At 42.5% G+C, this 10,561-nt stretch overlaps 1 long non-coding RNA gene across 1 annotated transcript; it reads left to right on the top strand.

Annotated features, from left to right (window-relative positions):
* The first annotated feature begins 2,003 nt into the window (after nt 1–2,003).
* LOC118493820 lies at nt 2,004–9,526 on the top strand. The gene is made up of 3 exons (XR_004895843.1): nt 2,004–2,468; nt 5,288–5,289; nt 9,516–9,526. It is a non-coding gene; the product is annotated as an uncharacterized LOC118493820 (long non-coding RNA).
* The last annotated feature ends 1,035 nt before the right edge of the window (nt 9,527–10,561 follow it).

Raw genomic sequence — 10,561 nt, 5'->3', positions numbered from 1 at the left:
TAACATCAACTACCACAACCACTAGTTTTACAAGTTTTTTTAATTCGTGGTCAAAACAACCTCCTTCATATGACGTTATACCTCATTTTTGACACAGGTGTTTTCAGATATTCTGGCTGATTAGACTGCTCAGGTTGAAGGTGAGTCTGAGCTCTGATGGGAACTTATTAGGTCACAAATTCTTTCTACCAATAAGAATTATACAGCTGTGATTTGCCCCGCCCTAACAGGTGCAACAGCACTAACAGGGGACTCATGACGATGTCACTCAATCAGTCTATAGACACCCACATAGTCCTGGGAAGAGGCCCAATCAGCCACATTAACTGAAAACACCTGTATGGGTGTTCAGGGCCTTTAAAAACATCTGAAATTATGAATTATTTCGACAAATAGTTATGATTGAGTGGATAATCACAGACTGTCAAAGGTTAGTCAGGATACGGTTTAGAAAACCATGTCATTGCAATGTTTCAAATGCTATAAAATGTAATAAAACACTCAAAATTCAATAAAAGTAGTAAACTGATCATTAATCTTACCTGCGAAGAGCGTTGTATGGAACCATTCAGGTCATTTTTGGGGCAATTTGATTGAAAGAAACCCAAATGTCTGATGTAGAAACTTTGAAAACAGGTCAAGTTTGACCCGAGGACAGCAGGAGGGTTAAAGGAGTGGAGAGTGAAATGCATATAAGTCAATTTATGTTCATTGGAACAGCAGCAATCTGCATTTTTTATCTTGTGATTATAAATTGGGACGCGTAGCACCTGGAGATTCTGGCTGCTGCTGCTGCTGCTGCTGGAAGCCTAAATCCCACGCAGGAGTCTCAAACCTTTCATTTCCCTCGCAGGTTCATCCCCAGTCATTTTCGGGAATCAATTAGACCTGGTGCCGGCACTGTCCCATGTGTTAAGGAGATTAGTCGGTCACTCGTTCAGCTGCATTCAGCTCCGCCTGTTCTCGCAGCTTTACATGCTGAAACAGGCTTATTTACACACAGGCAATATGAGACGGATACAGCAGATGGTAAGTAGAGATGGCTAAATTCAAGCCCACTCATCCTCTCTTCTACGCCACACACTGAAAATCACAGAAATTATGTTTTCTTTCTGTAATGAGAGGAGCTTGGCTGTCTTTGCAGCAGAAGCAGGAACAAGGCTGTACCTGCCATTTTTTTTATAACGATACATTCTTGGTGTAAAGAAGGGATGAGGGGATTACAGAGCAGTGACACTTGTCTCCAAGACAGACGGGGGTCAGAAGTTCAGCACTACCCAGGAGTGTCGGGGTGGTGGAGCTCTTTCCAAAAACTGGGGCTGTGATGCCGTGCCAGAGCGGCTGGGATGCCCAACAGCCTGCCAGAGTGAAGAGCGCCGAGCATGGCAGGAGATAAAGACACCCTGCTGCTGCTCGATAATAGGAGGGGATTGTGGACCAGGCTGACTGTCCGGACCTTCATTCACACATACTGTACACACTGGTCAACTAAAACACACACACACACACACACACACACACACACACAGGTTTGTGGCACTATCTTTGTGGGAACCTGTCATTGACATAATGCATTCCCTAGCCCCTTACCCTAACCTTAACCATCACAACTAAATGCCTAACCTTAACCCTTACCCTCACCCTAACCATAACCTAATTCTAACCCTAATCCTAAAACAGAGTCTTAACCCTCAAACAGCCCTTTAACCTTGTGAGGTCCAGCATTTTGGGCCCCACAAAGCTGTCGGGACCCCACAAGTATACTGGACTCCCGGTTTTTGGACCCCACGAATATAGTTAAACAAGCCTACACACACACAAACACACACAAACACACACACACACACACACACACACACACACACACACACACACACATACACACACACACACACACACACTGTTTACGTGGTCAGGAGAGCAGTCGGTCTGTGTAATTCTGCAGAAAATTTCACAGAGGAAGCCTGTGTGTTTTATCAGGGCCAAGGTCAAGGTAATTGTTAGTACAGCCAGCAGACAGACATAAGGACAAGACACACAACAATACAGCAAAACATGAAATACCCACAGTATCTAAAACACAATAGTAAATAAATAAATACATTTAAAACAGTTTTGGCAAATTGTTTAAAATGGAAATGGAAGTTGGGATAAAAGGGTTTCTGAGTCTATTGGACCTGCATCTGGGCACGGAGTACCTACGGCCTGAGGGAAGGAGCTTAAACTGGCAGGACAAGGGGGGGCTAGGGTTAGCTGCAATGGATTGGGCCTTCTTTGCCGCTCTGTTGGAGTAGATGTGGGAGAGAGTGGGGAAGGTGATGCCTGCAATCTTGCTACATGTCCTGACGGTACTCTCTAGTCGTTTTTAGTTTTTTATGGACAGAGAACCAAACCAGCAAACAGAAGGTTAAAACAGACTCAATAAAGCAGGAATAAAACATTCTCATAAAAGTGGGGTCAATGTTAAAGTTATCTGCAAATTTAATAACCTGTCTTCCATCATATTGTGAACGGCATTCATTTGTGTATAAAACAAAGAGGAGAGGGGAGAGGACCCATCCTTGGGGGGAGCCAGTAGAAGATTAAAGATTGCCAGATAAAACCCTATTAACTTTAACCCTTTGGGGTCTGGAGGTTAAAACGTCAACTAGCCAGGCTATTAGCCCTGGATTGATGTGTCTTTAAAAGTCTGTCTGCTAAAATGTGGGATTGAATATAGTTAAAAGCTGATGGAAAATCAATAAATAGTAGTTGTACAAATTGCTTTGCCCCTTCCAAGTGCCAGGCCAGACCCCCTTTATGATTTTACATCAACTTTAGAATCAGATTTTTAGTTTAAGTCTATCTTAATGCAATTCACCGATGCCATATGTGTGTTGAAAGGGTTCTTGGTCAGTCAAATCTAAATCCACAACGTTCCACTTCCGGGATTGCTCCGGTGCTGCCGGAAATTCCGCCGGATGTCTTTCATTTTCGGCTGGATGTCCATTACCTTCCTCTTTCTTTGTGTTGGCGTTCTAACCTCCGGTGGATTTGTGAGGACTATGGTTAACTGCTCCTCAGATCTCTGCAGGGTAAATCCAGACAGCTAGCTAGACTGTCTGTCCAATCTGAGTTTTCTGTTGCATGACTAAAACTACTTTTGAACGTACACGTTCCACCAAAACAAGTTCCTTCCTGAGACTATTTCAATCAGGAGAGACTTCGTTGCAGATATGCAAATATTTATTGTACGAAAACGTAATATGACATGTACAGTCTTTGGAGATTAGACTCCATCATTAAAGAATGATAATATTTAGGGGGTTAGAGGCCAAAAGCTGATTCCCCCATGGAGTCTAGACACTGATGGCGGTGTGAGGAACCCGAATGTCGAACCGATGAGCCGATGCCGTCTGGTCGGAGGAGGAACCAGGAGCCGTGCGGGATAAAAGCCGGAGGAGCAAGGGGAGGAGGAGGGTTGTTCTTAGCCTGAAATGACAACTGGGCAGCAGAGAGAGACAGGTTTAAAACAGAGGTGGCGTGCTGTGATTGGCTTGAAAATTTCAGGGCCTCTTCTGATTGGTTAGCTAAAGTGGGCGATTCTAACATCTGTTCGGTTTAGGAGAGAGAGAAACATGATTAGTTAGAAGTCTTCCTGTCAGAATTTTCGCTGAGCTCCATTTAGCAGAGGCACCGTGGCTCCGTCCGGCTCTTAGCACCACCCAAGATGATTGTGTTTGGTTTAAAGAAATGCCGATAAACCAGAGCACGTTTTTCTCCCATCCAGGAATGTGATGTAGCCAGACCTTCCTCTGCAGCGCTGTGGAGGAAGGTCTGGCAAAGTGAGACTATGGTCAGTCATACTCAGTGGTGGAATGTAACTAAGTACATTTAATCGAGTACTGTACTTAAGTACACATTTTTTAGGTACATGTACTTTACTTGAGTCTTTTCTTTTCATGCCACCTTCTACTTCTACTCCGCTACATTTCAGAGAGAAATATTGGACTTTTTACTCCACTACATTCATCTGTTACAGCTTTAGTTACTAGTTACTTTACACATTAAGATTTCTGCTCACAAAACACATGTAGTTTATAAAATCTGATGTTTTATTCTAAAGTAAACTAGCCAACAATATAACGGCTACAAGTCCAGCTGAGATGATTAGACCATTAAACACACAACTGGTTGGATCCTTTACACTTTCTACTATGGGAGGATTGTTCTGCATTGAGTTCTTTTACTTTTAATACTTTAAGTACATTTTCCTGATGATACTTACAGACTTTTACTTAAGTAACATTTTTAGTGCAGGACGCTTACTGTAACTGTACTGTAAGTGTTTTTACTGTGTGGTATTAGTACTTTTACTTTAGTAGAGTATCTGAATATTTATTCCACCACTTGTCATACTGGCGATGAATGGGTATCTTTGTAGCGTGACTCCAACTTCAAAAAATTAGGAACAAAAGCCACAGTTCTGACCTAATGCATTTTCAGGTTCAGCATAAGCTACCAGTAATTTGAGGCTTCGGCAGTCTGAGTTAGATAAATCTTCATCCTTCTACCTAGCAACCCAACCCGTTCTCACTCCAAACTCACATACTGACGCTTGATCAGGGGCTCTCAGCGAAAGATAGCGATGCACAAGGCTCCCTTTAGCGTCTGTATGGGAGGCCCCAGGCAGAGCAGCAGCTGAGACCAGATTCACCGAGCGCAGACAGAAGACAGTGATGGCTCTCTACAGGTAGACTTTTTATTGACGTTTGAATTATAACATCTTTATTTGCCAATGCCAATAGGCCTACCAGGTAGGTCATATGTACTCTGCATTTAACTTTATGTATACATTCAGCACCTTTCATACATCACATGGCCCAAAGTGCTCCACACAGAAACTAAAACAGCATGGACAAAAAAATCTAAAGTGTGAGTGTGTGAAAACAGTGTGTTTTGATTGTGAATTGTTTCTTTTTGCTGGAGTTGTGCATTACCATGAGAGGAACACCTAATTATTATTAATATTATTTTATTTTATTTATTTGCAGTGACTCCAGGTACCATTAGAATGCATTGCCATTATTGTGAGCCCTTGCATAAAAAAACGGTCTCTTTATTCATCTTTTAACATTTAGCAAACTGGCCTAACTGCAACTTTTAAATATTTTAATGTATAATGTATACTTTTGTTAATCCCGCAAGGGGAAATTACAATGTTTTCACTCTGTTTTTATTACACACATTACACACAGGCCTGAATTACACACACATGCTCAGTACCTCTACATGCACTAATGGAGAGATGTCAGAGTGAGGGGGCCGCCCATGGAAAGGCACCCTGAGCAGTTGGGGGTTCGGTGCCTTGCTCAAGAGCACATTGTCAGTGCCCAGGAGGTGAACTGGCACCTCTCCAGCTCCCAGTCTACCACCATACTTTGGTCCATATGGGGAACCTGAACTTTTCCCTGCTCCTCTTGGGTCATGGCATGTGTCAAGTAATGTATGTTTAGAGAACCCTGCTATATGGAGTTAGTGTTTTGACTCAAAAGATACAATCTTAGTAGCATTGAAGTAACTTTGCAAAACCAAATGTGCAGGCCAACATTCAATTACGACATCAGTCATTGTAGAATATGCAAATACAAATCCGATCTTGATTTAATATTTAAATTAGTATCAAAGAAGTGAACACTTGTAATTAGTCATGTATGTGGAGCTGTAGGGAGCTTAGCAGCCAGTTGAGTTCCCTTCTGCCTCAGGCTGTATGTCATTACTGAAGCTGATAGAAAGACATTTTTGAAACGTGACATAGCAGCAGCAGGTATTGTGGAGGGTCAGTTCTGCTGTGGATCACTCTGCTGTACTCTGGTCACAGTTGGAATCACTTCCACTCTGACATGCTGTTTCCACTGAAGGAAATTGCTCTGCCGGTGGGTATGAGGCAAAGTGTACAGAGGTACCGAAATGTAGTCTTCAAAACTGTGTCCATGTGCAATATACTGCTTTTTCTTGTCTATTTTCAATTTCTATTCATCGTGAATGTTTTCAATTCTGTGTTTTACTGCTCCCAAATGGAAGCTTTCATTCCAAAATGGTTCTGAGCCCACATTTCCTAATATTCATTACCCAAATTGCACTTCTCATTGCATAATCATAAATAAAATAATTTGTAACTAATTAGCTTTCTTGCCAAAGTAAATTAAAATGACAGCACATAATGAGTGTTTTGGGATGTCTAATTTTGGATTAGTGCCCCGCCGAGGCAAATAAAGGTCAGCTGAGCAGAATGAATTGAGATCCCACTACAGATGTCAAAGAGACTTTTTACAGTGTGTTTTTAGTGAGTGTCCAACAGCTCTTTATTTTGTCCGTCTGTCAGTTTGTACCAGATGAAAAAACGTTCCAGCCTGTTGGAGTTTACATTAGGGATTTATTCTAATTTTCAACCCAAATGGATGATTGCTTTTCAATGAATCAGAGGAGCACTGCAATATGCAGCAACTCAGCATTTCTATCTAGGCAATATATTGAATTTTAATGATGGTTTTCAAAGGCTCGGACTGCTCAGCAAGTTATGCATTGCCTGCTCGGCATAGGGCGGGATCCTTACAGCTGTGGACGCCATTAACATGATACTGATAGATTTTTCCAACTCAGCTAATATCGACTGTTTTCCATTTCTAATAGCTTTCAGGACACAGAAGCCGAGGAGATGGGTTTGTGTTGGTCTCTCTCCCCCACTGGACCCCCTGGACAGAGATACGATATGGAACACGCAATGCCAGCTCAATCAAAATCTATGTGTCACACACACACACACACACACACACACACACAAACAAACCTACTGTATGACCTGCAGCAATACATGTCGTGTGTAGGCCTAGTGGAAAGTAACAAAGTACTGCACTGTTGTTTGGTTGTTTGTTTGGTACTGCCCTTCCTGTACTCTACTGTTTTTCATTTTCTTTTCTATTTCTACTCAACTAAGTTTCAGTAGTAAATGCAGGAGGTTGTACATGTCAGAAGGGCTCTCACTTACTGGAAATATTCCGTTTGATTTAGACGAGGGGTGGCACCTGGGTGGAGCGCGCAGGAAGCAGGACAGGACGCAGATTACGCCAGCTTCATGAAACGTCATCAACACGCCCACTAGCTTGCTGTGAATTCTCACACTTAGGGCTCAATCGGACATTACACTGACTCGGGAGCTGGCAGGGCAAGGTCCGTCTGATTCGACTGTCGGACATTTGCGTTCTCACGTACAGCTCTGTCGAGTAATGTCTAGATAATTTCAGGTTTGCAGTGCATGTTTGAAAGGGGCTCTAGTGAATCATTTGATGGAGTACCAAACACCTTAAACTTACTGTAAGGGAAACAGATCCATTAATAAGGATTCTTCTAAATAAGGATTATTTGTCACAAGCAGACAAAATTGTCACCAGCATATCCTCTTAATGTGCCACAATCGAATGAAATAGCACATTAAAACCATCCTTCATTTTGCAGGAAAACCAATGGAAATCCATCATGGTCCCTGGACAATGCTATATATAGCAACGAGTTGGATGACACTGCTATGATGTGTATGATCTTAATAATGTGTTCACATCATGTTGAAAGGCAATGATGGAAAAGATCCCCATGGATATGACTCAAAATGGAAACTGCCAGTGTTAATGACACTGACTGGTGTGACCTGGCACTGAGCTGTGGTTGTTTGATGGGCAGATATAAGAGTGTCTGATCCATAGTTTTCTGTCACTTTGTTGAGATGAAACTTTCTAGGAAGCACATTTTCGACAGATGCATATCAGCTTGGCATAATTTGATTTCACAGATTACCTTTTGATGTTTTTTTGTCTTTATTGCACAACTCACACTGTAAAGGCAACACTGTGAGGAGAGCAATGGGGATGACATATAACAGATTTTCCAGGCAGGTTTGAGCCCAGCAGGCATTATTCAGACCGTAAATGGTACTGAATTAAAAAACAACAACATGCAAAGGGCTAGGTTGATGGTGGCGTGTTGCTGCAGGTACCAGTTAGACAATAAAATGTGATTCTGGAGATCCAGTTTGAGTAAAGGTGTTCATTTTTGTTTTTGTTTTTTTTGGCATTTAGACATGAAAGGGGAGAGAGAGGGGGACTGACATGCAGCAAAGGGCCACAGGTCGGAACCGAACCTTACCCTTTGGACATTGGGCGTGCGCTCTACCAGGTTTTTATTTATTTCATTTATTTCCAGGACAAATGACTCTGCAGTAGTCACAGGTATTTACCGTCAGTGATGGAAACATGACACCTGGGCGTGGTCATTTTCGCCCCTTTTCTGGCGTGATGCTTTGACGCGCGTTGAAATTACATCCGTCTCTGTGCAAGCAGTGTTTGAACATCGTTACAAATTTAGCGTGATTTATGTTCCTGCGGAGGCTCTACACAGAGCTCTCGCTGTAGCCAACGTAAGTGGCCTGAAGTTTATACTCGTGCGTTGGTGTGTGCGTCGATCTCTTTAAGAGAATAGCAGGGCCGGCATGTGTGTGTGCGTGGGTGTGGTAGAGCAAGTGAGAGAGTGACGTGATTAGCTTCGGAGCGAGTAGTGACTTTAGAGTCATAGCAAGAGAAACAAAGTGTCTCCCCTGTTCTTTCTGACCACGGTGGGAAATCTGGAGCAGGAAAAGTTATCTCTCTCCTTGATTTCATGTTGTTTATGGAGAAGGAGAACCAGGAAATCAAAATGCAACACTACCAAGCCAAGGCCGAGTGATGTGCAAAGCCGCAACGTGTAGCTAAATTTTTTGTGTGGTGCATGTCATGCTACGGCGTAGGGTCCGGCGTAGGGTCCATATCTCCACGTACCTACATACTTAGCCACGGCGTAGATTTAACGCAGAAGCATAAATCACACTTCACTTAACAATGAGTTTGAAAGAGAGACTGAATAAGTGACACATATAAAAAAAGTTCCCACTGTACATAGGGCAATGTATTTTGTTGTGTGTGTGTGTGTGTGTGTGTGTGTGTGTGTGTGTGTGTGTGTGTGTGTTTGTGCCTCCTCCCTCTCTTCTTAGCTCCATTCGACTCTCTTCTCCTCCTTTGTTTGTGCCGGCTGGCAGCTGACGGTGCTGGGTGAAGCATGTGGAGTTGGTAGGTTTTACTCCTTTTTCCTTAAAGGAGTGTGTCATAGATGTAGTTTTCAGTTGTGGTTTTTCCTGTTTTATTTTGTTAATGCATTCCCTCTTTGCTTGTTCCCTGTCATTTTGTTTATTGTTTCCTGTTTTATTTTGTAGTCTCTGTTTCCCCTGTGTCATGTCTTGTTTTACTTCCTGCCTTGTGTGTTTTCCCACCTTTGTGATTGTCTGCCCTGCCCTGATGTGTTTCACATGGTTCTTCAGCCCTCATGTCACATGTTCCTAGTTACCTTGTGTATTTAATCTCTGTGCTTTCTTTGTCTGTTCTCCGTTCGTTGTCATTCCTCGTGTCGGGCCCTGTGTCTCTTTGTCCTTGTGGGGTTTATGATTTACCTAGTCTTCAGTTTTCTAAGTGTTTTGGATTCTTGTTTGGATACTCCTTTTGCCTGCCTGCCTCAGGACACCCTTTGGTGTTAGCCATTTTATTTTGATAAACCTTCAAAACCTTTCCGCTGCCTCCTATTCCCTACCTTCTGCATTTTGGGTCCAAACCTGCACATACCCTGACAGAGTGGTGATCTTGTGCTTTGGTTTACAAGTGATTTAGTCATTGTTTTGTCCTTATCTAACACTGTTTTCCTTCCTCCTTATAGATCGGCCTCTACCTGTCTATGGTAAGCTTGTTTTTGGTTTTAAAGTTCTGCGGAGCAATAATTCTTGTTGCATATTTTATTTTCTTATTAATAAATCTAAAAAATAGATACTTTTTCAACAAGTATCTCCCATCCTCCCTTCTGCCAATTCACATCCATTGTTACTCCCTAATCCCTATTGGGACCACCGTAACATTGTCACTGGCCTCCATGCTGCTTTCTACTGTTTACGACGCCTGTTTACTGGCCTGTACGTGACGTCAAAAGTGACAACAGAAGAAACAGAAGGGCATACTCGTCTACTGGCAATGGGAAAGGAGTCTATTGTATATTTTTAGCTGGGTTTTCCCGCGTTTAAAAAACCCAGCATATACACGCTAACTTAAAACTAAAACGGTAGCCTATTAGTGAACTATTACTGTTCTGCTAGCTAAATGCTAACACACTACCAAGGAAGCCAAGGAACAAGCTACTGCTAATCAGTCACAATAACTCTCCATGTTAGCTGCCTTGTTGTCTGCTTGCTAGCAAACTAGCTAGCGGACAGTAATAAACTTAAGTTTCTCTACTTTCTGGCTCCCCGATCACTCAGGAGTGTTGATACCGATTGCTATTGGCCAACAAGCAATGAACAATTGTTGAACTTGATCTGATTTGTGCAGATTATTTTAACCCCACAAGAGATTTCTCTCATCAAATTTCCATAGAAATGCACATTTCGCAAGTGTAAAAATTTGTTTTAGAGCCTTCTGCAGCCATGCCCCCGCTGTGCCAATTCAGTGGTCTTAGA

This window comes from Sander lucioperca, chromosome 19 (genome assembly GCF_008315115.2).
Source record: "Sander lucioperca isolate FBNREF2018 chromosome 19, SLUC_FBN_1.2, whole genome shotgun sequence".
Classification (NCBI taxonomy): Eukaryota; Metazoa; Chordata; class Actinopteri; order Perciformes; family Percidae; genus Sander; species Sander lucioperca.
Note: the sequence above shows the minus strand (reverse complement) of the source record. Positions and strands in the feature narration are given on the sequence as shown.